Genomic DNA, 26441 nt, shown 5'->3' on the forward strand with positions numbered 1-26441 from the left:
TCCAGCAATCCCACTACTGGGCATATACCCAGAGAAAACCATAATTCAAAAAGACTCATGCACCTCAATGTTCACTGCAGAACTATTTACAACAGCCAGGACATGGAAGCAACCTAAATGTCCATCAACAGAGGAATGGGTAAAGAAGATGTGGTATACATATACAATGGAATATTACTCAGCCATAAAAAGGAATGAAATTGGGTCATTTGTAGAGACATGGATGGACTTAGAGACTGTCATACAGAGTGAAGTCAGAAAGAGAAAAACAAATATCGTATATTAATGCATATATGTGGAATCTAGAAAAATGGTGTAGATCATCTTATTTGCAAAGCAGAAATAGAGACAAAGACAGAGAACAAGCGTATGGATACCAAGGGGGAAGGTGGCAGGGGGATGAATTGGGAGATTGGGATTGACATATATACACTATTGACAGTATGTATAAAATAGATAACTAATGAGAACCTACTGTATAGCACAGGGAACTCTACTCCATGTTCTGTGGTGACCTAAATGGGAAGGAAATAAAAAAAAAGATGGATATATGTATACATATAGCTGATTCACTTTGCTGTACAGTAGAAACTAATATAACGTTGTAAAGCAACTACACTCCAATAAAACTTAATAAAATAACCTTCTACTACACTATTCCTAACTACTATGCTAAACTTTCTTTTATATGCCAGCTGCTGTATAATAAGGAACTTGTCTAGTCTTTGTCCTAGGTTCCTAGCAAAGAGCTTCTAAAATCCCTGGAATTTTCCAAGTGATAGGAGTATCTTTGTTATTCATTAGCCCCTTGGACACATGTGAGTTTATGCTAAAGAGATCGCTCAGGATGGGGGCTGGTTGCCAGAAACACCAACCACGCAGGCCTACATAATGAAACCCCAGCCAAAATCGAACACTGAAGCTCGGTGGAGTGAGCTAATTAGTAAACACATCAATGTGCCAGGAGGGTGATGTGCCCTGATTCTACGGAGAGAGGACAGGGAAGCTCTGTGTTCAGGACTCACCCAGACCTTGCCCTGTGTGTCTCTTAATTTGGCTGTTCCTGATTTGCATCCTTTACAATAAACCTGTAATCGTAAGTATGGCACTTTCCTGAGTCCTGGGAGTTGTTCTAGTAAATCACTGAACCTGAGAGGGGTCACAGGAACCTGCCAGATTTGTAGCCAATTGGTTGGAAGTGTAGGTGGCCTGAGGATCACACTTGAGGCTGGCATCTGAAGTGGGGGCAGTCTTTTGGGGATCATGTTCCCTTAAACCCACTGATGGTAGTACAGATGATATGAATAGATGAATAACCTTAAGCTGGCAGCATTAAATCAAAGAGATATACCTACATATGGCTTTAGGAAACATTATTTGCATCATCCTGACATATCTTACTTGGAAATATGAAGGGGAGAGAGAGGGAATGAGAGAAGGAAGGAAGAAGGATGGGAGGAAGGGAGGGAGGGGGAAAGAGAGGGAAGAAAGAAAGGAAAGTGAAGGGAAGAGGGGATAAAGAAAGAATGAAAGAAAGAAAAAGACAAAGATATTGTTTAAGTGTAAAACAACTGCTTTGAGTGACTTAGTGCTTTGTCCTAACAATGGGCAATAAATGTTATAAAGTGATGCTAGCGGAGACAGGCAAGGAAAGATTCTTTTGCAAAAGTTAAACAAAAACAAATACTGGATTTCCTCAAAATTTTAGATTTTATAGCCATATAGTTAGAGCTATATAAGCATCTTTAATTTCATATAGGAAAAAAAACCCCTTAAACAAGTATTGTCATACTAATTCTCCATGACACAAAGCTTCTTAGGAATGCACCTACTATATTACAGCAAAAGAGACTCTTCTAAAACCCATCACAGAGCTAAGGGGGAAGACAGCATTATGCCAAGGAACACTGCAGAGGTAATGCTTAGAAAATCCAGACAGCTGACACCTAGAAGACTTTTTTAACATGGGCATTAGGGTCCAAACATCTAGGCTGATGGGTTTGGGGGCAGAGTTGTCACTTCTGGGAAGGGGTAATTCAAACACTTAAGTGTACTGGGCAGGTAATCTAAACAGAAAGTGAGAATGGGGACCAAGGTTGCACAATGGGACTTTATGACTCAGCCATTTTCCAAAGGACATTTCTGTTGAGATGAAGAATCACTTATTCATAACAACAGACTAGTAGAGAAAACTAGAGAAGATCCTGATCCACAGCAAATCTAGTCCAATCACACAATTTATCCCTAAATTTTATAATGTCTTTTATCAATCTGAATTTTTTGAGAATTAGTCTTAAATTCTATAAGGAAAAATAGTGAAAGGTTTTTTTTTTAATTTTAAAAATTTTATTTATTTATTTATTTATTTTTGGCTGCGTTGGGTCTTCGTTGCTGCACGCCGGCTTTCTCTAGTTGCGGCGAGTGGGGGCTACTCCTCGTTGTGGCACACAGGCTTCTCATTGCAGTGTCTTCTCTTGCTGCAGAGCACGGGCTATAGGTGTGTGGGCTTCATTAGTTATGGCACGTGGGCTCAGCAGTTGTGGCTCGCGGGCTCTAGAGCGCAGGCTCAGTAGTTGTGGTGCACAGGCTTAGCTGCTCCACAGCATGTGGGATCTTCCCGGAGCAGGGATAGAACCCGTGTGCCCTGCATTGGCAGGCGGATTCTTAACCACTGTGCCACCAGAGAAGCCCCAGTGAAAGGTTTTGAAATGGCATGTTCTATCAATAGAAGGATGGAGGCTTCCAGATTCTCTGATCCTACAGAAATGTGTTACTTGGTCTATCTCTGACTAGGCAATTTTACAAGTTTGTTGTAAACTGATAGCTTTGCTGAAAATTGATATTAATGGAAATAATTCCTGTCCACTGAAATGCAAACTGTGTACAAGGAATTCAATTGATATTGCTCTATGAATATTGAGCACTGTTGCATTTGTTTGTAAACTAATTTCAGAATACCCTGACTATAAATATGTGGTACTTTGAGTCCTCTTTTGAACCATTTTTCGTACTCTTTCTGTTTACTACATTAACTAATGAGTTAAATAAAATTTTTGTTCATTTTGTATTTGTGTGAGTCATGATTTTACCTCCCCCCCAACCCTTTTACCAACCTCTCCCCATTTCTTCCACCCTCCAGCCCCTAGCAACCACCATTTTACTCTGTTTCTAAGAGTTCAATTTTTTTTAAGAGTCCACATACTCTTAAAATACACCACGCAGTATTTGTCTTTCTCTGTCTGACTTATTTCACCTAGCATAATGCCCTCCAGGTTCATCCATGTTGTCACAAATGGCAGGATTTCCTTCTTTTTTAACTGAATAATATTCCACTGTATATATATACACATTTTCTCTATCCATTCATCCATCGATGCACACTTAGGTTGTTTCCATATCTCGGCTATTGTGAATAAATGACTTTACTCTTTTAAAGAAATTACCCTTTAACATCCCCAACAAGTCTTCAATCTCACTTGGGAGCAGGGATTGTGAGTTTCAATGTATTGTGGTGAAACTAAAACTAGATTGGGAAAAGGCCTAGGTTTAGTCCTTGTACTGACCCTGACTAATTTCCAGTGCCATCTCTAATTCTCACTGGTTCATATGTCAAATGGGATTAATTCTTGCTTTGCCAACTTTCAAAGGCATGTTGGAAGAATCAGATGAGTATGTAATCTGAAAGCATTTAGGTAGTCTGTAACGATCCCAGGTCCCGTCATCCACAATATCATCAAAGTGATTTTCCTATAACGTCTAAGAGATCCTCTTTGTAGTCTACTCCAAACTCTCACAGATTCCCTTTGTCTACAGGGTGACATTTAAACTCCTAAGGATGGTGTACAGATCTTTTAGATGATCCAGCCCTTGCCTACCCTCTCACTTCATCTTTTTTTTTTTTTTCAAAGTTACTTCATCTTTATTAATCTTCTTTTTCCTTCTAGTACTTGCCTATCCTCAAAATTTTTCACTAAACCTCAGGTTGCCACCTCAAATGTGAACAGATTCACTTCATCTTTAGTCACCCCTTCTCAACCTTAATACCATAGTAGCACTCAACTACTTATATACGTAGTCCCAAACATTGCATATGCTGATACCTTCCATCTGGAATGCCCTCTCCTCCAGTGCTTCAGTCCACCTGATAAACTTCCATGCATCCTTTAAACCTAATTCATATATTACCTCTTCTGAGAAGCTTTCCTCATACTCTCATACATAATCATTCTCTCTTCCTTGGAGTGTACACATTTATATTATAGCCCTATACTGTATTACAATTTATTTATTTGTCTAATATTATTTGTCTGCTAAATTATGAGCCTTGATGGGTGGGTTGCTTCATGTTTATTTCTTTATCCTCTGTATCTAGCACATGGTGAGTGAGTGCTAAATAAATACTGAATATCTAAAACGAAATGTAAGGCATTGTTATTATATCTCCATTTTCGCCACAGCAACTAGCACAGAATTAAGCATAGACCAGCATTTAGTAAATAAATAATTAATCTCTGCTTGCTGTCATTTCTTACCATTATTATTATCCAATCCTAATTCAGGGTGGGGGATGAGAAAGGGTGTATGCTAAAGACAATGTAAATTGACTGCTAGTCAAACACCCAAGTCAATCTGCTAGACATTTTTTTATGAATAACTTAATTCTCACAACAAACCTATCATACAGGTATTATTATTCCCATTATATAAAAAAATAGGCTAAGGTACAAAGAATTAAACTTCTCTGAAGTCAAACAGCAAACAGTCAATAGTACACTTTCTGGGGTTTCATATACTCTCATATATACTTTCATATACTCTTACCTCATTTGGCCCTCACAATCTTGTGAGGTGCAAAGGGCTAATATTAGTATCCCTTCATTACAACTGAAGAAAACAAGATTTAGAGAGTTTAAATGACTGATAAAGTTTACAAAGCTAGTAATCACTAGGTCTAGGATTAGAATATCTAGGTCATGTGACTCCAAATCTTGTACTTTTTCCATAGGCCAAACAGTCACCACAGGAGATCACTTATAGGTCACTCATAAAACTGCAAGAACAGACAAAGTCAATTAGATAAAACAAAACAAGGGTGCTATTTAAAGGATCAGATTTCTAAATTTTCAATCAAACCAATTTCAAGGCTAATCCAGTTTTAATGTCCTTCTCTATATACCCTATACACACAGAGCTTCAATGCAGGAGGATCATTACTTGTATTTTTCTAGGACCAATATTTCAAACTTTATTATATATGTCATACTCAACACCCAAGGATAGGTCCCCTAGTGAAGAGAAAATCACACAGCTTGTTCAAGACCAAATAAGAAGTTTCTATGTCTGAAATATACACCAAATATTGATGACTTTCCCAATTTATCCAGTCAATACTTATTGACTATGTGCTGGTCCCTGGGCTAGGGATATAAGGATGGCTAGGACTTGAACCATGTTAATCTATATGGAGATAGATAAGCAAATACATTATAACAGAATGTAATATGTAGTTATTAAAGGTATGTTAAAGGTGGAGACCAATTCTGTCTAAATGAAATGAAAAGGCTTCACAGAGGAGGTGATTTTTGAACCCAAATTTAGGGAACTCATCCTATTCCAGACAGAGAAGGAAGTTTAGGAAATTCTAACTAAGCAGAGGGAAGTAGAAAAGTACAATACTAAGTAGTAAAAGGGCTTGTGTGATGTTCTGTGGAAAACAATAAATGATCCAAGCATAGGAATACATATCAGGAAGCAGTGACTGAATTAGAAGACTAGGTTAGAATCAGATAAAGATCAAGGAACATATTCTGCAGATTAGAGGTTTTCAAACCTTTTTTTAAAGATCTTCAGGGACTTCCCTGGTGGCGCAGTGGTTAAGAATCCTCCTGCCAATGCAGGGGACACGGGTTCGATCCCTGTTCTGGGAAGATCCCACATGCCGCGGAGCAACTAAGCCCGTGCACCACAACTACTGAGCCTGCGCTCTAGAGCCCGCGAGCCACAACTACTGAAGCCCGCGTGCCTAGAGCCCATGCTCCGCAACAAGAGAATCCACGCAATGAGAAGCCCACGCACCGCAACGAAGAGTAGCCCCCACTCACCGCAACTAGAGAAAGCCCGCGCGCAGCAACGAAGACCCAACGCAGCCAAAAAAAAAAAAAAAAAAAAAAACTATCTTCAAACACATTTTTATGCAAAACATAACAATAATAACTGCAGAGCTTATCTGGTAGAAGGACAGTAAGGAAGCAGAGTCTATACATTCTGCCTCACCTTGAGACCCCCTCCCTGGTGTTCCTTCACAGAGATCTAAAGCAGTTTAGTACTCTTATGTACAGTTCTCATCAGCAAATGGTTACCAGCTTGCCATAAGTACAGAAATTGAGAGTAAGCACTTAGAAACTCTGTATTATAATTTAACAGAATAACTTTATATTGTTAAACCTAATAAAATGTTGTGGTTTATACTTAGATTTTTTAAAATGTCAGGTTTCTAACAATTCATTTTTATTATATTTATAAGATTATTAGTCTAAAATGAATGAAAAATACTGCTCCTTCAACATGCATAGTTTAAGAAGCACTGCCCTAAAGGTTTCACAACAGACCAGATTTGTAATTTAGAAAGTCAAAAAGTAACTAGTGGCTGTTTAAAAGGGGAAGACAAATTGGCAAATACAAAAGATAAATAATATGAAAAAACAGAAGATTTAAGATGATATAAGGATTACTCGTGTAAATGTTAAGCATCTGGCAAACAATGAATAAGGATTTTCAAGTTCATAGAAAAGGGACATTTCTTCAAGTCAAGTAAGGCTTGGATAAGTAGATTTTCATAGAAAGACCTTAAGCCATCAATCTCCAGAGCTAAATTCATTAAGTCAATAAATTTTAATATTATTTATTATATAGGTAACATTATTTACTGAAACGCCTACTACATACTTGGTGCCAGGGATACAATGTTGAACATAGGACACGGTCCCTGCCATCATGACAGACATTACTCAGCCAAAAAAACATAAATAGATGATTCATTTAAAACTATTATAAGTACTACAAAGGAAAGTCACATGGTACTATGAAATCACGTTACCTAGAGATTAAATAGATTCTGGGAGATGAAGGAAGGATTCCCTGAAGAAGTTATGTCTTAGTTGAAACCCAAAGAATGAGCAGAAAGTAACCAGGCAAAGAAGGGGAAAGAACATTCTAGGCAGAGAGAACAGGCATATAAGGGGGATGGGGCATGAATAGTCCACAAAACAGAAAAAAAGCAAGTATGACTGATGCACAGAAAGCAAGGAGAAAAGTGACAAGAGGTCAAAAAGGTAGATGGGCTAGTTCATTAAAAGTTCTATAAGCAACAACACAGATGCATCTTGAGGACATTATGCTCAGTGAAATAAACCAGTCACAAAAGGAAAAATACTGTGTGATTCCACTCATTTGAGAAACTTGGAGTAGTCAAAATCAGAGAGACAGAAAGAACGGTGGGGCAGGGGCTGGAGAGAGGGAGGAATGGGGAGTTATTGTTTAATGGGTACAGAGTTTCAGTTTAGCAGGATGAAAAAAGGTTGTGGAGATGGATGGTGCTGAGGGTTGTACAACAATGTGAATGTACATAATGCCACTGAATTGTACACTTAAACATGGTTAAAACTGTAAATTTTATGTTATGTTAACCAGAGTTGGTTTCTATTGCTTCTATCCAAAGACCCTTATGAGACAGAAATTGGTACGTGGAAGAGGGGTGGTATAAATGAGTCCCTAAGATGTAGAATTGACTGGATCAAGGTTGGGAACAGCACAGTGCAGACCTCTATCTCATGCTGAGGTTGGCCACCCTTATGCAGTAGGAGATGGCTTATCAAACTGTGGTCTTCTACCAGGACTCACCACTACCAAGGCACACTGCAAAAACAAGACGTGGTAGGGAAAACACAGGATGTACTGGCTATGCAGACAGACTTCAATCAGTTCCTATAAAAAACAAACTGCTTAATATGAAATAGGGGAGATATTAAAAATATTTATAACCTGTCAGATCATACCAGTGCATAATGGAGAGTATCAGTCTTGAGTTAAACTGGTCAATCTGAAAGTACTGGGAAGAAAATATCACTTTTGTAAAAAAAATAAAAAGATTCCTTCTACCTAGAGCCTGCACACAAGCCTTGCTGAGTTCGGAAACTACCCCGGGCTAAAATAAAAATGGTACAAACAAAGGCAGAAAGGTAGGACCTACAGCTATGGAAACATAAGAGAGTTCCCTTGAATTCCCTAGGGTCCCCCCAAGCACCTCTGTTATGCATTCCTCGCCTGATAAAGCTAGGATACAATCCAGAAGTAAGGATCAGATTAATACCTTCCTTCCCTAGGCCCTGTTTCAAAATAAGTGAGGCAATAAATTCCTTTTTTTTTCCCCTTTGGCTGCAATCCATTTATGTTGGATTTCTGCCCTTTACAACCAAAAAGTGTTAATACACTACCAATATTTTAAAATGCACTGTTTTTTTCAAAAGCATCACCAGGGCACTACCCCAAATCTACAGAAACGATCTCCAGGTCAGGGTATCTGTTATTTCTTAATAAGTGTTCCAGATGATCAGGCAAATTGGGGAAATACTAGTTTAGGCTAAAGTTTAACACTCAACAAAAGTCTAGTTGTCTCCTCCTACACGGTATCAAACAATAGTTGTTATTTCCCAGTAACACAGAGGAAGGATATTATAACAATATTTATTTAGAACATACTATGAGCCCACCACTGTACCAGAATCCACCATGGTATACTGTGGGCACTAAAAGTTTAAGATGCTGCCTTGCCTTCCAGGATCTTGTGTTCTTTAATCTGTAGAAAAGACAAGACCTACAAATACATCGGGGACTGCTGAACCTGTCTGATCAACAGAATGATCTAAGGATCTTTTCGGTAGATTAGAGGTGGCAGACATGGGATTTAAACCCCTATCCATCAGACAACAAAGTTACTTCCAAAATGTGTTCAGTGCAAAATACAGTTCCTTCTCAATATAAGGTATAGGAGCACACAAAGAAAAAATTAGGTATAATGAATACAGTCCATTAATTCAAATTTGGATATAACTAGTATGTATTAAGTACTTATTATTTAAACATTTACTGTATTAAGCACCTAAATACAGGTTTTCACTAATAACTAATAATCAGAAACGAATTAGTAGATTGCCTGAACTGACATTTCTCTTTCAGATAATGATTAATTTAAATGCCATCATTAGGGAACTTAACATATTAAAAGAATAAAGGGCTTCCCTGGTGGCGCAGTGGTTGAGAATCTGCCTGCCAATGCAGGGCACACAGGTTCGAGCCCTGGTCTGGGAAGATCCCACATGCTGCGGAGCAACTGGGCCCGTGAGCCACAACTGCTGAGCCTGCGCGTCTGGAGCCTGTGCTCCGCAACAAGAGAGGCCGCGATAGTGCAAGGCCCGCGCACCGCAATGAAGAGTGGCCCCCGCTTGCCACAACTAGAGAAAGCCCTCGCACAGAAACGAAGACCCAACACAGCAAAAATAAATAAATAAATAAAAAAAAAAAAAAAAAAAAAAGAATAAAGAAGTCAATAAAAACATTACTTTTTACCAAATTCAACTAGCTGTTCTCAAGAAGGCAACTTTGACACCTAACTGTCAAGGTCAGCATAAAAAAAATCTATTTATTGTTAAGGCAGTTAATAGAATTCAGCCCAAATAAGCAATCCTTGCTTATTCATTAAGTAAAGTTGCATTAAATAATTAAGTGGAGGTGTTGTGGAAATAAGAGCGTTAAGAGTTGGGGAGTCTGGAGAGTAAGTTCTGGATCAATAAAGAAGCAAGAGAATTGCTAGCTCTACTGGTATCTGTTAGTATTATTTTCTAAGCTTTCTATAGAGACAGGACATCTAAAGTCATTAAATAATTATTTACAGAATATATCCTTTGAAGATAAATTTCTGTGAGTGGTTTCCCTTAAATGTAGGCACAACTATAATTGATGAGGAAGATACACTTAGTGAAAGAACTGTAAACTCTGATTAAGCGATTTCTCAAGAAGTTTTTTCTTAAAACTAAGTCCAGGACTTTTAAATTGATCTCACTCCAAGAATCACACTAATCTTATAAAGCATTTTTAGAAAAAATAACTATCCAACTCACACTCATATACAGTGAAAACAGGTATTAGCACCTTTTTATAGTGTCACACAAACAGATCAAATAAAATAACATTCCTATGTGAACTGAATCATTTTTGCTCACAAGCCAGCGTGGGTACTTAGCCACAATCCCTACAAATAAGTGTTCTGTGTTTCCAATTAACGAGCAATATTATGTAGTAAGAATTTTTTTTACATTTGTGTGAGTCCTTTCTGTTGACTAGCACTTGGCCTATTTCTGTCATCTGTATGTATAAGACACTGAGATAGAAAAGATTTATATGGCACGCACCTAGCATACACATGTAGCACATGCATCAATCAACAGACTGCAGTTTGTTGGTCCCATCAAATGAGTCAACCAAATTGGGAACATTTTATGAAGAAATGTGTTTAAATTCCAAAGAAATAGCATATAAAATTATTTTAACTTTATTATTACTTACAAAAAATAAGCTTTTATTTTAGAACAATTTTAGATTTATAGGAAGCCTGCAAAGATAGTTCAGAGTTCCCATATACTCTGCACAGTTTCCCCTATTATTAGCATGGTACATCTGTTATAATTAATGAACCAATACTGATACACTATTAACTGAAGTCCACACTTCATTTAGACTTCCTTAGTTTCCACTTAATATCCTTTTTCTGTTTCAGGATCCCATTACCGTTCCCAGGATAACACATTACATTTCGTAGTCATGTCTTCTTAGGCTCTTTTTGGCTGACTTTCCTTGCTTGATGACCTTGACAGTTTTGAGGAATACTGTTCAGGTATTTTGCAGAATGTCCCTCAATTGGGATTTGTCTAACGTTTTTCTCATGATTAGACTAGAGTTATAGGTTTTGGGGAGGAAGACCACAGAGGTAAAGTTATAATAACTTTTTATCCCAACTATCACCTGGATAGTAAGCTCTCTGAGGGAAGGAATCTTATCTTATTCTCATCTTTGTATCCTTAGTACATAGCTGGCAAATATCTGTTGGTTAAGGAGGCAGTGGATGTACACCAAGGGTTGAGGGGGTACAGAAACTTTGCTATTTATTTATTTATTTATTTTTTGGGGCTGCATCGGGTCTTGGTTGCAGCACGTGGGATCTTCATTGCAGCATGTGCGATCTTTTGTTGTGGCGCGTGGGCTTCTCTCTAGTTGCGGTGCATGGGCTCCAGAGTGTGTGGGCTCTGTAATTTGCAGCACGCAGGCTCAGTAGTTGTGGTGCACGGGCTTAGTTGCCCCGCGGCATGTGGGATCTTAGTTCCCCGACCAGGGATTGAACCCACGTCCCTTGCATTGGAAGGCGGATTCTTAACCACTGGACCACCAGGGAAGTCCCTGCAATTTATTAAAATATGAGCACTAACCCTAACAAGGAAATTGTTCATAAGTTTGCTCAAATTAAAAATAAGAATGACTGATTCACTAAAGTGTTTCATTCTTCTATTCAGGGATCCTTCTAGTTTACCTATTGTGGTGGAACAGGATATATTCAGCTAAAAAACAAGGTAATTCTTAAGGTAAACCTTGCCTCTTGTACTGATGAAGCCTCAGAGATATATAACACTGCTTGTGGGAAGTATACATGGTAAAATGGAAAGATGCATTAGGGCTGAAGTCAGGATGGTCTGGGTTTGAAACTGAGTCCTATCACTAATAAATTGTATAATGTTGGCCAGATATCTTTGAGTCTTAGTTACTTTACATATACAATGGAGCTAATAATATTTATATGAGGGTGGGTGAGATCAACACATGTTTGCATTTTGCAGTGTGTCTGACAGACACTTAAGTTTATTCCCTTTCTAAGCATGGTTTGTTACACAGAATAGGTATGCTTTAAATACATTCTGGAATAAGGCAGGATATACATAAACAAACACAGATGATGATGGCTGTTACTTTTACACTGGATGAATAAACTGTGAAACGATTCATGTGCATGTATGTTTTTACGTAGTTAACACTTGCCTGATATACAGCAGCCACTCAAATGTTCGATGATTCTTCCATCAGATTTCTTGGACCGAGTGTCAAGAGAATCAATTCCAGTTTTCATGACCCTGGACAAACCATGTCCCTCCTTTAGGCGTCATTTTCTTCACTGAATAGTTGACCTACTAGTCACAGAGCTTGAGAGTTGGAAGAAATCTTAGAGATCACCTACTGCACCCCCTTGCCTAAATCATAAAGCCTGTGAGTGGCAGACTAGGACATGAGTGGGGACTCCTAACCACCAAGCCTTAATTCTTTCCACATACCACGGTACTTATAAGGTATCTTTCACCTTCCCGTGTATGAAATATTGGAAATTGAACTACTGATCTTTAGAATATCACTCAATTCTGAAAATCCACTAAATCAACATAGCTTAAGTTCTACCTTTATTAAAACCAGAAGATACAGAAGAATAAACAAAATTTTCAGTATTAGTCCTAGTTTTAGAGAAACTACGATATAGACAGCAGAGGATGAAAATCCTTTCAGCTGTGTTGATATATCAAATACTTAAATAGAGAGAGGATCTATTCTGAATAGTCTCCCTGACTCCATCTTCTTCATTATTAAATGGAATTATAATCATTGGTCCACTGAACTGGTGGACTGAATCACTACTATTCTGAGATACCCACATCTCTATCATCTTGGTATCCCTTACTGTAACTGAGAGCACAATGATTTTTTTTTTAATCCAATGGTCTCTTTGTAGTATTCCTACTTTATCTCCGTAGGGCCTTGCACACTGCTGACTATTCCTTTCTTTTTGAAACTTACTGCTGTTCCTTTGGCATTCAAAACACCGGTTTCCCCTGATTTTGCTTATAATGTAGTGATCCAGAGAATAGCTTACTGGCCAAGAGCAGAGACTCTGGACCTAGATCGCTGGAGTTCAAATCCTGGTTCCACCATCTGCTAGTCCTGTGACCTTGGACAGGTTACTTAACTGTTATGTGCCTGTTTCCCCATCTGGGAGGATTACATGAGTTTACAGGTATATAAAATGCATAGTAAATGCTATACAGATATTTGCTGTTTTTGTTCTCCTCCTTAGTCTCTTCCTCTGCTACATTTCTGTGACCTCCACATATTCCACCTGGGGGATTCCATCCATGCAAAGGGGTCTTTACTTCTGCCTATGTGGAAGGCGTTCTTCTCTTCATTCTATCTAGTGAATTCCTTCCCAACCTTTGAGATCCAGTTTAAATGTCATTCTCTCTCTCTCTCTCTGAAGCTTTTCCAAAGACCATCTCTCTCCTTCTGCCTTGGTAGTCAATTGTTCCTGCCCTTGTGTTCCCATATTACTTTGAATATATTTCAATGAGAGCCCTTGTTACATTAGATTGAATGATGTTGAGCCATTTGAAGTTGCCTATGTTAGACCATTTCAGACCTGTAGAAAACAGTTACATGATTCATTCTAATAACATCTCTTTATATTTCTGCTGCTCCTTCCCTCCCTGCATTAAACTCATAACAAGAATTACATGCTATTATTCTTTAAAAATACATATATAATACAATGTTTCAGATATATAAAGAATAATGAATGGACACCCATATATCCACAGCCTAGTTGAAAAAATATTTACCAATACAATTTAAGGCTCCTGTGTGCTCTTCCCAGCAGTATTACTGGTCTTTTCTCCCCACCTTACCCTTCAGAGATACCCACTATCCTTACTTTGATATTTATCATTACCATGCATTTATTTAAACATTTATTATGTAAGTATGCTTCCCTAAATAATACATGAATGTTGGGCTTTATACAATATAAATGTGTTCTGCCATTTGCTTTATTTACTTAACTTTTTACTTGTGAGATTCACCCAAGTTACTATATAGATCTAGTTCATTCATTTTCATTATTGTATGGGATTCCATTAGGTAAATATACTACAATATTTTCTTTCTTTTATAAATAAGACATTTGGACTAGTTTGAACTTTCTGCTATAAAAATGTTGCATAAATATTTATACATGCATAGGAGAGTTTCTAAAGGGTATCTGCCTAGGAGTGGAATTGCTGGATTGTAGGTTATGTGCGTTTTAGTTTTAACAGATATTGCCAAATTTTTCTTCACTATGGTTGTGCAATTTCTATTTCCATCAACAGTGTCCAAGAGCTCCCTTAACTCTACATTCCCACCATTATTTGGTATTATCAGATTTCTTAATTTTTGCCAATCTAATAGGTATGAAATGACATCTCATTAGAACTTTAATTTTCCTACAGGAACTAATTACCAGCGAATGGCTAATAAACTTTTAGGTTGCCTCTTTTATACCTTGTCATTCTTCTATTGATTTGTCTTTTTCTAACCTATTTGTAGGAATCCCTAGTTAATACAGACAGTAATATTTAGCTGTTACATGTACCATAAATATATTCTTTAACTCTGTGGCCTATCTGTGCATTTTTAAAATTATGGCATTCACCTTGGTCACTGTACAGAGCTGGAAGACAGAGTGGTGGAAATCACTGCCATGGAACAGAATAAAGAAAAAAGAATGAAGAAATGAGGACAGTTTAAGAGACCTCTGGGACAACGTCAAATGCACCAACATTTGCATTATAGGAGTCCTAGGAGGAGAAAAGGGAGAGAAAGGGCCTGATAAAATATTTGAAGGGATAACAGCTGAAAACTTCCCTAACATGGGAAAGGAAACAGTCACCCAAGTCCAGGAAGCACAGAGTCCCATACAGAATTAACCCAAGGAGGAACACTCTGAGACACAGAGTAATCAAATAGACAAAAATTAAAGACAAGGAGAAAATATTAAAAGCAACAAGGGAAAAGCAACAAATAACATACAAGGCAATCCTCATAAGATTATCAGCTGATTTTTCAGCAGAAACTCTGCAGTTCAGAAGGAAGTGGCACAATATATTTAAAGTGATGAAAGGGAAAAACCTACAACCAAGAATACTCTACTCAGCAAGGCTCTCATTCAGATTTGACAGAGAAATCAGAAGCTTTACAGACAAACAAAAGCTAAAATATTTCAGCACCACCAAACCAGCATTACAACAAATACTAAAGGAACTTCTCTAAGCAGAAAAGGCCACAACTAGAAACAATAAAATTATGAAAATGGGAAAGCTCACCGGCAAAGGCAAACATACAGGATAGGTAGGAAATCGTCCACACACAAATATGATATCAAAACCAGTAACTGTGACAGGAGGAGGGTACAAATGCAGGATATTTGAAATGCATTTGAAATTAAGAGATCAGCAACTTAAAACAATCATGTATACATATAGACTGCTGTATTAAAACCTCATGGTAACCACAAATGAAAAATCTGTAATAGATATACACACAAAAAAGAAAGGAATCCAAACACAACGCTAAAGATAGTCATCAAATCACAAGAGAAGAGAACAAAAGAGGAAAGGAAGAAAAAAGACCTACAAAAACAAACTAAAACAATTAAGAAAATGGCAATAAGAACATACATATCTATAACTACCTTAAATGTAAACAGATTAAATGTTCCAACCAAAAGATATAGACTGGCCAAATGGATACAAAAACAAGACCCATATATATGCTGTCTACAAGAGACCCACTTCAGACCTAGGGACACATACAGGCTCAAAGTGAGGGGGTGGAAAAAGATATTCCATGTAAATGGAAATCAAAAGAAAGCTGGAGTAGCAATACTCATATCAGACAAATAGACTTTAAAATAAAAACTGCTACAAGAGACAAAGAAGAACACTACATAATGATCAATGGATCAATCCAAGAAGAAGATACAACAATTGTAAATATATATGCACCCAACACAGGAGCACCTCAATATACTATATAAGGCAAATATTAACAGACATAAAAGGAAAGTTGACAGTAATACAATAACAGTGGGGGACTTTAACACTACACTTACATCAATGGACAGATCATCCAGACAGAAAATCAATAAGGAAACACAGGACTTAAATGACACATTAGACCAGGTGGACTTAATGGATATTTATAGAGCATTCCATCCAAAAGCAGCCAAATACAGATTCTCTTCAAGTGCACATGGAACATTCTCCAGAATAGATCACATGCTGGGCCACAAAGGAAGTCTCAGTAAATTTAAGAAAACTGAAATCATATCAAGCATCTTTTACAACTACAGCTCTATGAGATTAGAAATCAACTACAAGAAAAAAAATGCAAAAAACACAAACACGTGGAGGCTAAACAATATGTTACTAAACAACCAATGGATCATTGAAGAAACCAAAGAGGAAATCAAAAAATACCTAGAGACACATGAAAATGAAAACACGACAATCCAAAGCCTATGGGACATGGCCAAAGCAGTTCTAAGAGGGAAGTTTAGAGTGATACAAGCTTACCTCGGGAAATAAGAAAATCTCAAATAAAGAACCTAACCTTACACCTAAAGCAACTAGAGAAAAAAGAACAAACAGGGCTTCCCTGGTGGCGCAGTGGTTGAGAATCTGCCTGCTAATGCAGGAGACACGGGTTCGAGCCCTGGTCTGGGAAGATCCCACATGCCGCGGAGCAACTGGGGCCGTGAGCCACAACTATTGAGCCTGCGCGTCTGGAGCCTGTGCTCCGCAACAACAGAGGCCACGATAGTGAGAGGCCCACGCACCGCGATGAAGAGTGGCCCCCGCTCGCCGCAACTAGAGAAAGCCCTCGCACAGAAACGAAGACCCAACACAGCCAAAAAATAAATAAATTAATTAAAAAAAAGAACAAACAAAACCCAAAGTTAGTAGAAGGAAAAAAATCATAATAAAAATCAGAGCAGAAATAGAGATGAAGAAAACAGTAGAAAAGATCAATGAAACGAAAAGCTGGTTCCTTGAAATGATAAACAAAATTGATAAACCTTTAGCCAGACTCATCAAGAAAAAAAGGGAGAGGGCCCAAACAATAAAATTAGGAATGAAAAAGGAGAAGTTACAAATGACACCACTGAAATACAAAGGACCATAAGAGACTACTACAGGAAACTATATGCCAATAAAATGGACAACCTAGAAGAAATGGACAAATTCTTAGGAAGATACAATCTCCCAAGACTGAACCAGCAAGAAATAGAAAATATGAACAGACCAATTACAAGCACTGAAATTTAATCTGTGATTTAAAAACTCCCAACAAACAAAAGTCCAGGACCAGATGGCTTCACAGGTGAATTCCATCTTTGTCACTGTACACAGCACAGTGTCTGCCAGTTAGCAGACATTAATAAATATTTGTTGAATGAATGAATGAAAAACTGAAAAAACACACATAAAAAAATTAGACAATGTTTTAAGCTCTTATTTTGGAATTGTGACCCTCTATGCCTATTAGGTTTTATAAACTTTTATATTTAAAGAAATAAATTTAATTTAGCTTGGAGACTTTCTGGCAGTCCCTTGAGATAACTGGAGATAAGACAGAGCACCAAAAAATCAGGACTGGAAGTCCAAAGTTTTAAATCACCTAAGACAAACAGCTGTCTGCTCTCTTCTTAAATATCTCCAAGAACAAGTATGCTTGCTCTCATGTTTTCTATTATACTTTGCAGAACATAATGACTAAAACAGCCTCTAGTTCCACCATGTTTGAATGCCCCAGAGGAAAGTCTACAAAAGTGAGTGTAAAGCAATTCTACTACATAAGAAAACACTTAGAAATGTGCCCATAATACATCAATGAACAATAGACATAGTGATTAAAATGAATATACAATATGTATACGCTTCAATTTTAAAAGCTAACAATGGTAACAACTATAGTAAATACAGAGGGGAAAATAATGCATCAGCCTTTATATGATTTAAAATGGAAGGAAATTAATATATGACTACTTACAACAGAACCAGCAGGAGGTTCAGACAGCACAGAGTCTTAAAAAGGAAGTCATAGGAAGCAATGAGTCATTCTGGACAAAACACAGAATCTGTAGTAAGAAGACCTGGTTTTAAGCTGTCATTCTGACATTTACTAGCTATTTGGCATTGGGCACATCATTTGATCCACCTACACCTCAGTTCCTTATCAGTAAATAGAGTTTATAATGATCTGGCATCCTCTCTAACAGGGTTATTGTATGTTTCAAATTAAGTAGAAAAATGTGTGACATACTTCAATAATATGCAATTGTAATCACCTATCCTTCTTCATCTTCCCATCTCCCCAGTGGCAGCAATCTGTATAACTGTGTGATTTTTTTTCCAGCAGGGCTCAGTAGAGCTAGTATAGGCAAGAAGAGAGAGATTAGTTCGGGATTTTGCCCAGACAGGGACAGAAGGACAAAAGAGCAAGGGAATAAAAGATAATGATAAGAGAGTGAATGAAATAGCAAGAGACTAAGAAAATTAAGCTGGATAGGGAAGGAAGTGAAGACAGGCCTTGGTGGGGTCAAAGAAAAGATCTAGTAGATCCTCAAAAGTCAGGCAGGAGAAGAAATTTTGAACAAATCTGCATGTCTTCATTTATAATTTCAGAGGTGGGCCATCTTTGCGTGAGAACAAAGCTCATGGTGTGACTATGGGAGCTCATTAGCTAAAAAGATGATCACTTCAGTTGAAGAGGTCAATGTGTTGAAGAAACGATCATCCATGTGAATACTGAAGTCACTCAGGGTAAGGCCAAAAATTGAGATGGAAAGGAAGACTGTGTGTGCTAGGTCCTAAATGATAGAGAAGATCTATTATATAAGAAGACAAGAGTGGCATAGCCCTTGTGCCAGAGAGCACAGGGATTTTAAGAACGCAGAGAAGCAGAGGTCTGGAAATGTGTGAAATAGTGGTGCATAAAAAATTACAGTCATCCTTATCTCTCTCCTTTTGCAAGGAGTGGTCTGGGAGAATGAGCTGCACCCATTCAGAAGGGCTAGAGTAAGCGATCTTACTCCCCTGGCTTCCATTTAAGGCCAGAACACACATTAAAACATCCCATAAAATGGTTAACAGTGTAGAAAACAGGAGTTTCAGAGAACAAGTGGAAAGGTTTGAAAGGGAGAAAAAAAAGCAAGATTGGGAAAGAGGAAGAGGAAGCCGAGTCAGCACAGGAATAACAGTACAGAAGACAGATGATTGGAGGAGCTGGGACAAAGGTAACAGAGGATAAGACTTGCTGGGTTTATATGGCCAAAGGTTATCAAAATAATTAGTTCTAGCAGTTCCCTGATAGCTAGGGAGTTAGCACTAAGGCCTTGACAATGGTTTGGTTAAATTCCCTCATTTACAGATTGCCGGGGGTGGGGGCAACATCTGAGTATCTAGTATGTACTTATTCACATTATGTAAAGTGTTAAGCCCTAGACCTATACCTTCCCTCATTTTACAAATGAGGGAACTGAGGATCACAGAAGCAAAATGACCAGCCCTGGGTTGTATTATTAATATTCAGTGACACTGAGGACCCAGGCTTCTTTTTCAAATCTAAATCAGTATGGCAGTATAAGAAAGAAATTGAAATTAGAACATCTTTAGTCACTTTCTACCAGTGAGATCTTGTATGTTTCTTTTAACTCCACTAAGCCTATCTACCAAACAAGGTTATTGCAAAGATTAAGCTACAACTCCAAAATAAATCCTAGTAGTTATTTTAACTGAAAACTGGTCTACATAGGAACTTATTTTCAAATGTGAATTTCTTACTTGATTTATTTCAAACACAAATCCAAAGTTTCTAAATTAATGCTTATAGATTTTACAGATAGGAAACTGAGGTAGAAAGGGAGGATGTACAATCTATGGCTCCCTCGTATATCTAGAATCAAGTCTAAACTCCAAAGTTTCAGGTCTTTAATACTATGGCCCCAGCCCACCTCTCTAGCCACATCTCTCACTACTGACTTACACAAATACAATACTTGACCTCTGGCAACTATCAATTTTTAAAAACATATCCTATAATTTCCCCATTTTGGAGCTCTACCTAAATTATTTAATCTATTTAAATTTGTTCTCCAAGGCTCAAATAAAATTCATCTTGAGTGTAAAGCCTAACCTTGTTCCAATTGTTGAGAAATGATGGCTCCACCCTCTGAACTCCTATATCACTTTGCTTTACCTCCCTTAGAGTACTTATTGCCTTACAATTTAGGTAAGCATGAAAAAATTTCATTTCTGCCATCAGAGCTTAAGTCCCTTAAAGGTAGTTGGAAGAGAACTAACATTTACTTTGCACCTCTGAAGTGCCAGTTGCTTTTCTAGTGTGTATACACACACACACACACACACACACACACACATTATTTCATGTAACCTTTGTGACACTCCATGAAGTAGAAATCTATTTTTTACACATAAGGACACTGAAAGTCACAGAGGTTAAACAATTTGCTTATAGTCCTAAGGCTAGCAAGTGACAGAGCCTATATTTGAATCCATCTTTCTAACCCAAAGCCCAGGCTCTTGCCACTATACTCTTCCCAGAAACCATGAGTATATCCTCACTACTGATTGCTTCCTATCTATCCACTGACCATCAGGGAAAAAAACCTCCATGGACTTCATCATTAAGTATCAGCAGAAAGGATTTGATGTAGGATATCTGCCCTCTTACTTTCCAAGAGTTAGAAGAGACTCTTCAGAGCCAATAGAATGACTAATATGAGACCTGAATAAAGATGAAGAGATCAGAATCCTGCTTCCAGGAAGGAAAAGTCAAAAACCATTACTTTTCTATTCTTGTGTTTAAAAATTTCTCCTCCTCTGAGGTTTCCACCACCTGGCTATATCACTCCTTACCCCTCCTCCTCATCTGTCATCTACCACCCTCCAGATTAATCCCCTATATTCACTGCACCTGGGTCACAATCCCTCTCTCTTCCCTGCGTCCTAGCATCCTAAATCATTTCACTATCCATGCAGAAGACTCGTTCAATACAATAGCCTCGCAGTTCCTTGTCATACTCAGCTTCACCCGACCTTCACCTCTGCTGTACTTCAGCATCTCACACACAGAGACCTAGCTGTCACCTAGAAGAGCTCCACATCAGACAATTTAACTCTAATATTCCACTTTCTGACCACAACCTTTTTTTTCTATCTTACTTCTACATTTGCTCATTGACCTAACTCAAGAAATCACAGAACCTCTAAGTCCCAAACTGAAATCATTATCCAGTGTTTCCTGTCTCAGTTAATGTCACCATCATCCCCCAAGTCACCCAAACCAAAAACATGAGCATCACCCTGGACTCCTCACCCTCTGATCTACACACCCAATCAATCATAAAGCCTCACAGATTCTCTCAACTTCATCCCTCTCTCCTCATCCCTATAACCACATTTTAAAAATGTTATTCAAGCATATCTATAAAAACCTTTCAGTGATAAAAAAAAATCACCCACTGAATTCATTTCAAGATACTTATGCATACAGGGTCTACCATGACATGGCCTCGGACTGTATTTCTGGCCTCACAACTTACCACTTAACATCTTCATTGTTATTTCTTAGCAGTCCCAAACTGCTTGTGGTTCTCTAGGCAAGCCATTCCTTTTCTCACACTGATGCTTTTACTCAAGCTATTCTCTCTGTCTGAAGCACATTTTTTACTCATCTTTGCCTGACTTACTTCTACGTACCATTTAAGACTTGGGTCAGGTGTCGTCTCTTCCTCAAGCCTTCCCTCAAGTCCCGGGCTAGTCTAAGCACCCTCCCCTTGATGCAACCACAGCATCACAGGCATAGCTCTCACCTTTTATCCTGAGATGACCTATTTCAGCATCTAATTTACCAACTTCACAAGGATTGGAAATGCATCTTATTCATCTCTGTCTACCCAGCTAAACATAGTACATAGCACAGTGCCTGACACATAGTAGACACACTAAGTATAGAGTAAAGGTTAGAAGATGTTGAGTTTACATTTTCAGTGGGATGTTCACACCAGTGCTTTCTCACAGTTTTTTAGTATTTCCTACCATTAACTCCAAGTCCTTTGAAGGGAAGGAACCAGAGCTTTTCCTGAGTCTGCACAGTTCTGTAAAGAATGATGCTATACAAAGTTTTACCCAACTTACGTAAAAGGGAAACAGCATTTGCACAAACATAACAGAGATCAAAACTTGACGTGTGCTAGGAACTTCAAAACCACTGACCAATTGAAAAAATGAAGATATAAGAACAAAGATAAAGAACTAATTCTGACCGCTGTGTTGTCTATGTTATGTGCTTGTCTATGTTATAAAAACAGTGAAATTTTGCTTAGAATATAAACAGCATCCTGGATATAAGAGCTTGGCACTTTATCTACAAGGTCATCACATCTCTGCTAAGCTTAAAAAATTACTAACCTGCAGGGTTGCTTAGGCAGGGGTTTAAGTTGTTGGTAAAGACACTATTTAAAAACTTAACCCCACAAACCAAGGCTCAGTGATGAAAAAGCAAGTAAAAAATAATGCTGGTATATGAGCAACAACAAAAAAATGTTCTTTTCATAGTAATTTTGGGCCTTTTGTTGGCAGTTAGAAAGAGAGCAAAGAGTTCAATGTAATAAAGCATTTCCCTCTCCAACTAAATATTAAATTGCAGTCTGGCATCAAACTAGGGATGCCAGACTCAATTCTTTCCCAGTGTAAAAAATAATAAGCTCTTCTATTTGCATGGTGCATTCCAATCGATATACATTTGCTCATTTGATAAAGTGTTTATAGACATTTTTTAAAATGAGGGAAAACCCCAAATTTTCCACAAAATAATAACTCTTTTAGTTGGTTTAAACAAACAGGACTAGATTTTTTTAAGTTCAAAACACGGCACAGAAGTGAAAAACGGAATAGAGTACTTTATATTTAAGCAGGTCAATCCTTGGGGCCAACAGAGCTTCTTGCAGAAACTTAATAGGTTTTGGGTTTCCTTGGGAAGAGATCGGTTTCCCATCACTGGAGGAGATGTTCAGACTGGTCAAATTATTAGGGTAGAATTTGGGATTTTCAAAGCTACTTTGGTATGGGATGAGGGAAAGGGACCCTAGATGACTTTTAAATTCCCTTCCAGTCTGGAGATGTTTTGGGGTTCACCTATCTCCTGGAAACCCCTTTTCATTCCTCCGGGGCTGGCCCACAGCTGTGCCCACGTGTCCAGCCCTCCTGGCCGCTGGCTCACCTCGGTGCCCAGCGGCTCCCGCCCCCGTCGGAGGTTGGAAACCTGCTTTCCGCGCCCGTTTCCGGCGGCACACGTGAGTTGTCCCGGCGAAGCTCCCGCCACAGGAGCCAGCCCGGAGGACCGCTGCTGACAGCTCCCCGCCCTTCGCACCCCCGACCCTCGGATGGGCCACGCTGTCCGCCGACCTCGGTCCTCGCCCGCCCCGAACCGGATCCGGCCGGCGAGGATCCACAGGCATCTCTCAGCTCTCCTGTCCGAGCAGACTGACAGCCCCTCCGACTCCCGGCCCTCGGCCCAAAGCCAACACTCTCCGGCCGACCCAGCCCCGCCGGCCAGGACAGAGCGACCGCCGTTCGGACCGCCCGCGATGCGGACCCTCCAGAGGGTCCCCGCCCCCCCGTGTCCTTGAGTTTCCCTCGCGGGGCCCCCGGGGCGCCTCTACTGAGTCAGGGCCGCGGGCCGGACACTGGGCCCCGCTGGCCCGGCCGCGTAAGCAGAACGAGCCGCCGGAGCTCCGGGCCCAAGAACACGGCCGGGGACGGCCGCGCTCGGACCCCAGACAGGCCGACCGGCCGGGACACACAGACGAACAGTCGGGCCCGAGGGGCGGGGGCAGCGGCCGGGCCGGTCCTGGCGCCTCCTTCTCGCCCGGGGCGGCCCCTGGCGGCCCAGCCCCTCAGGGCGCGGGCTTTCCTGGAGAGCGGAGGCGGCCGCCGAGGCGCTTACCTGCGGGCGCAGCGGCGACGCGGAGCAGCTCACTCCCTGCCCGCCGCCATGTTTCCGCTGCGCAGCGAGCGAGGGAGGACGCGCGGAGGGGGCGGGCGGGGGCGGCTCCGGAGAGCGGCGGCTGCCAGCCGGCCAGCGGGCTGGCGCGCGGCTGGGGGCTCGACCGAGGCGGCGGCGGCGTTGGCTGAGGCGGGGGCGGGGCGGGGGCTTCCCGGCCCCGCCCCCCGGGCCTCCGGCCGCGGGGTGGCGAGCGCCTCGGCAGTTGGGCTCGCGCGGGGGTGGGGCGGTGCGGGGAGGGCGCCGCCGAGCGGCCAGGCCCCGCCAGCCTCCGCTGCCTCCCGCCTCCTGCCTTCGACCCCTGGGCCCAGACCCGCGTCCCCACCGGCCCTACACGCCGCGTCTCACGGGTGGGTAAACTGAGGTCTGGAGAGGGCTCGGGTACTTGGGTTCGAGTCCCGCTGTCGCCGCTCCGAGCCCGCGCGTGGGCGGTTGGGGGAGATGGCGGACCCAAGAGGCGTCAGGTCGGGTTGGCTGACGCGGGGCGCCGCCTCGGGCGAAGAGCGGGAGCTCCGCGGCTCGAATCCCTGCCCTGCTAAGAGTGATGGATGACCTTGAGCGAGTTACCTCGTATTTCTACCCCAGGACTCTCACTTCTAACGGGATAGCATTCAATCCAGAGCGTTGGTGTGAGGATACATAAGTCAGTGCTTGTGAAGCCCACGGAACACTGCTGGAGACCTAGTAAGTAAATGCGTAGGAAATAGAAGCTCCCGCGGTCCCTTCATTGGTTCATCCATCCATTCAACAACTACTTACGCATTGAGCCCCTCCATGTGCCTGGAGACAGGCTCATTCTGTTAGTGAACACTCTGCTACACCCCTATGGTTAAACGCCGCGTCCACCTGGATCATCCCTATTTTAGCAGAGAGGAAACTGAAGCTCAGGGAGGTGAAGCTACTTGTCCAAGGTCACCCAGCCAGTAAATGAGTGGAGATTCATCTCCAACCTGACTTCAAAGCCTGTGCTCTGCCAGCAGGGAGTCATCAGCTGTTTGGATGGGTCAAAGGAGGCTCCCTGAGAGTTAAACACTTTCAGGTTGGCTCTTGAAAGAGTCTGCAAGGAGGAAGCTCATTTCAGGCAGAGGGAAGGATGTGTGCGAGGGCATAAAGACATATGATAGCAGATGGCTGGTTGGTGTGACTGGCAGGGTGGGAGTATGAGAGACAGTGTGGATGTGGTGATGATGGTGCTGAAGCTAGACAGGGAAAGGAAGCCAGAACATGGAAGGAGGCCTTTGCGTGCCTACAATGACATTTAATGTCCTTGTATGTCTACCTTAGAATTTATTTTGTAGGCCAGTGGTTTTCATAGTATGGTTCTGGGACTCCTGGGTGTCCCTGAGATCCTTTCAGGGGTCAGAGAGCTCAAAGTTATTTTCATAATAATGCTAAATGCGATTTGCTTTTTTTTACTCTGATTCTCTCATGAGCATACAGTGAAGTTTTCCATAGACTATAGGACAAATGATATTTCAACACATTAAATGCGGATACAGATTTGAGAATCCAGCTGTCTTCTTTAAGCCAGGTGTTAAAGAGATTTGTACAAATGTAAGACACCGCTTTTCTCATTAGTATTTTGTCTTAGAAATAGTAGACATTTTTCACTAAAAATGTGTTTATATTAACAGGTAATGGATTTATTGTAATTTTAAATGAATTAGTAAAATTTTAGAAAATTTAGAAAATTTCTCAGTTTTAATTCCTAATATGGTAAGTATTGTTAGAAGTAACAAACGGCACATAAAAAAGCTCTTCGAGGTCCTCAGTAATATTTAAGAGTGGGAAGGGGTCCTGAGCCCAAAAGGTTTATGAATGCCTGCTATAGGCAGTAAGAAGCTATTGAAGTTTTAAGTAGGGGAGTGGCTTAATCAGACTTTGATTTCAGAAAGAGTTTTCAAGACCCAAGCCCAGCCTTGAGGAATGAGTTCACAAGGCATGGGCATTCTAGGCATTCTAGGCAGAAGGTTAGAAACAGGGAAGTGCAGGGCTGGTAAGCAACAGAGCTAGGACCCAGATGACTCTGGTCTTTTTATTCCTCATTTGGTATCACTTTACCTCCTGACAAGCGACAGGATGAGTGTTTTATTCCTTCATTTCCACTGGGTGCTGTGTAGTGAGGCTTTTGCTCACATTTGCTGTGGACGTTAGCACCCTTTCTGACCCCAGCACACTGCTACCTCTCCTCATTGCCCATTTTCTGAGAAGCAGTCAAGTGAGGAAGGCAGATGAGAGGAAAAGAGGAGGTTACCAATGCTAGTGTGAGTAGGCATGGGAATCCTGACAGAGGGTTCTCCAGAGCTACACAGCCCAGGTTATTATCCTTCACATACTTCTAGGGCGCACAAGTGAGAGGGAAAACAATTGTATCAAAACCTGTGCTGTCAGGAAAG

At 40.4% G+C, this 26441-nt stretch overlaps 1 protein-coding gene across 9 annotated transcripts in view; it reads right to left on the reverse strand.

Moving 5' to 3' along the window:
• Positions 1-24103, reverse strand: part of SCMH1 (Scm polycomb group protein homolog 1) — a 200428-nt gene extending 176325 nt beyond the window's left edge. For 7 of the 9 annotated variants that reach the window (XR_005021424.1, XM_036864994.1, XM_036864929.1 and 4 more), the window contains exon 1: positions 23989-24101. The gene's annotated coding sequence lies outside the window, so the exon portion shown is untranslated. Of the gene's footprint in view, positions 1-475; positions 495-23988 lie in introns of those variants that run through there. The other 2 variants (XM_036864921.1, XM_036864965.1) reach the window with 2 other exon arrangements.
• Between the last annotated feature and the right edge of the window lie 2338 nt (positions 24104-26441).

Source organism: Balaenoptera musculus, chromosome 1 (assembly GCF_009873245.2).
Source record: "Balaenoptera musculus isolate JJ_BM4_2016_0621 chromosome 1, mBalMus1.pri.v3, whole genome shotgun sequence".
Taxonomy (NCBI): domain Eukaryota; kingdom Metazoa; phylum Chordata; class Mammalia; order Artiodactyla; family Balaenopteridae; genus Balaenoptera; species Balaenoptera musculus.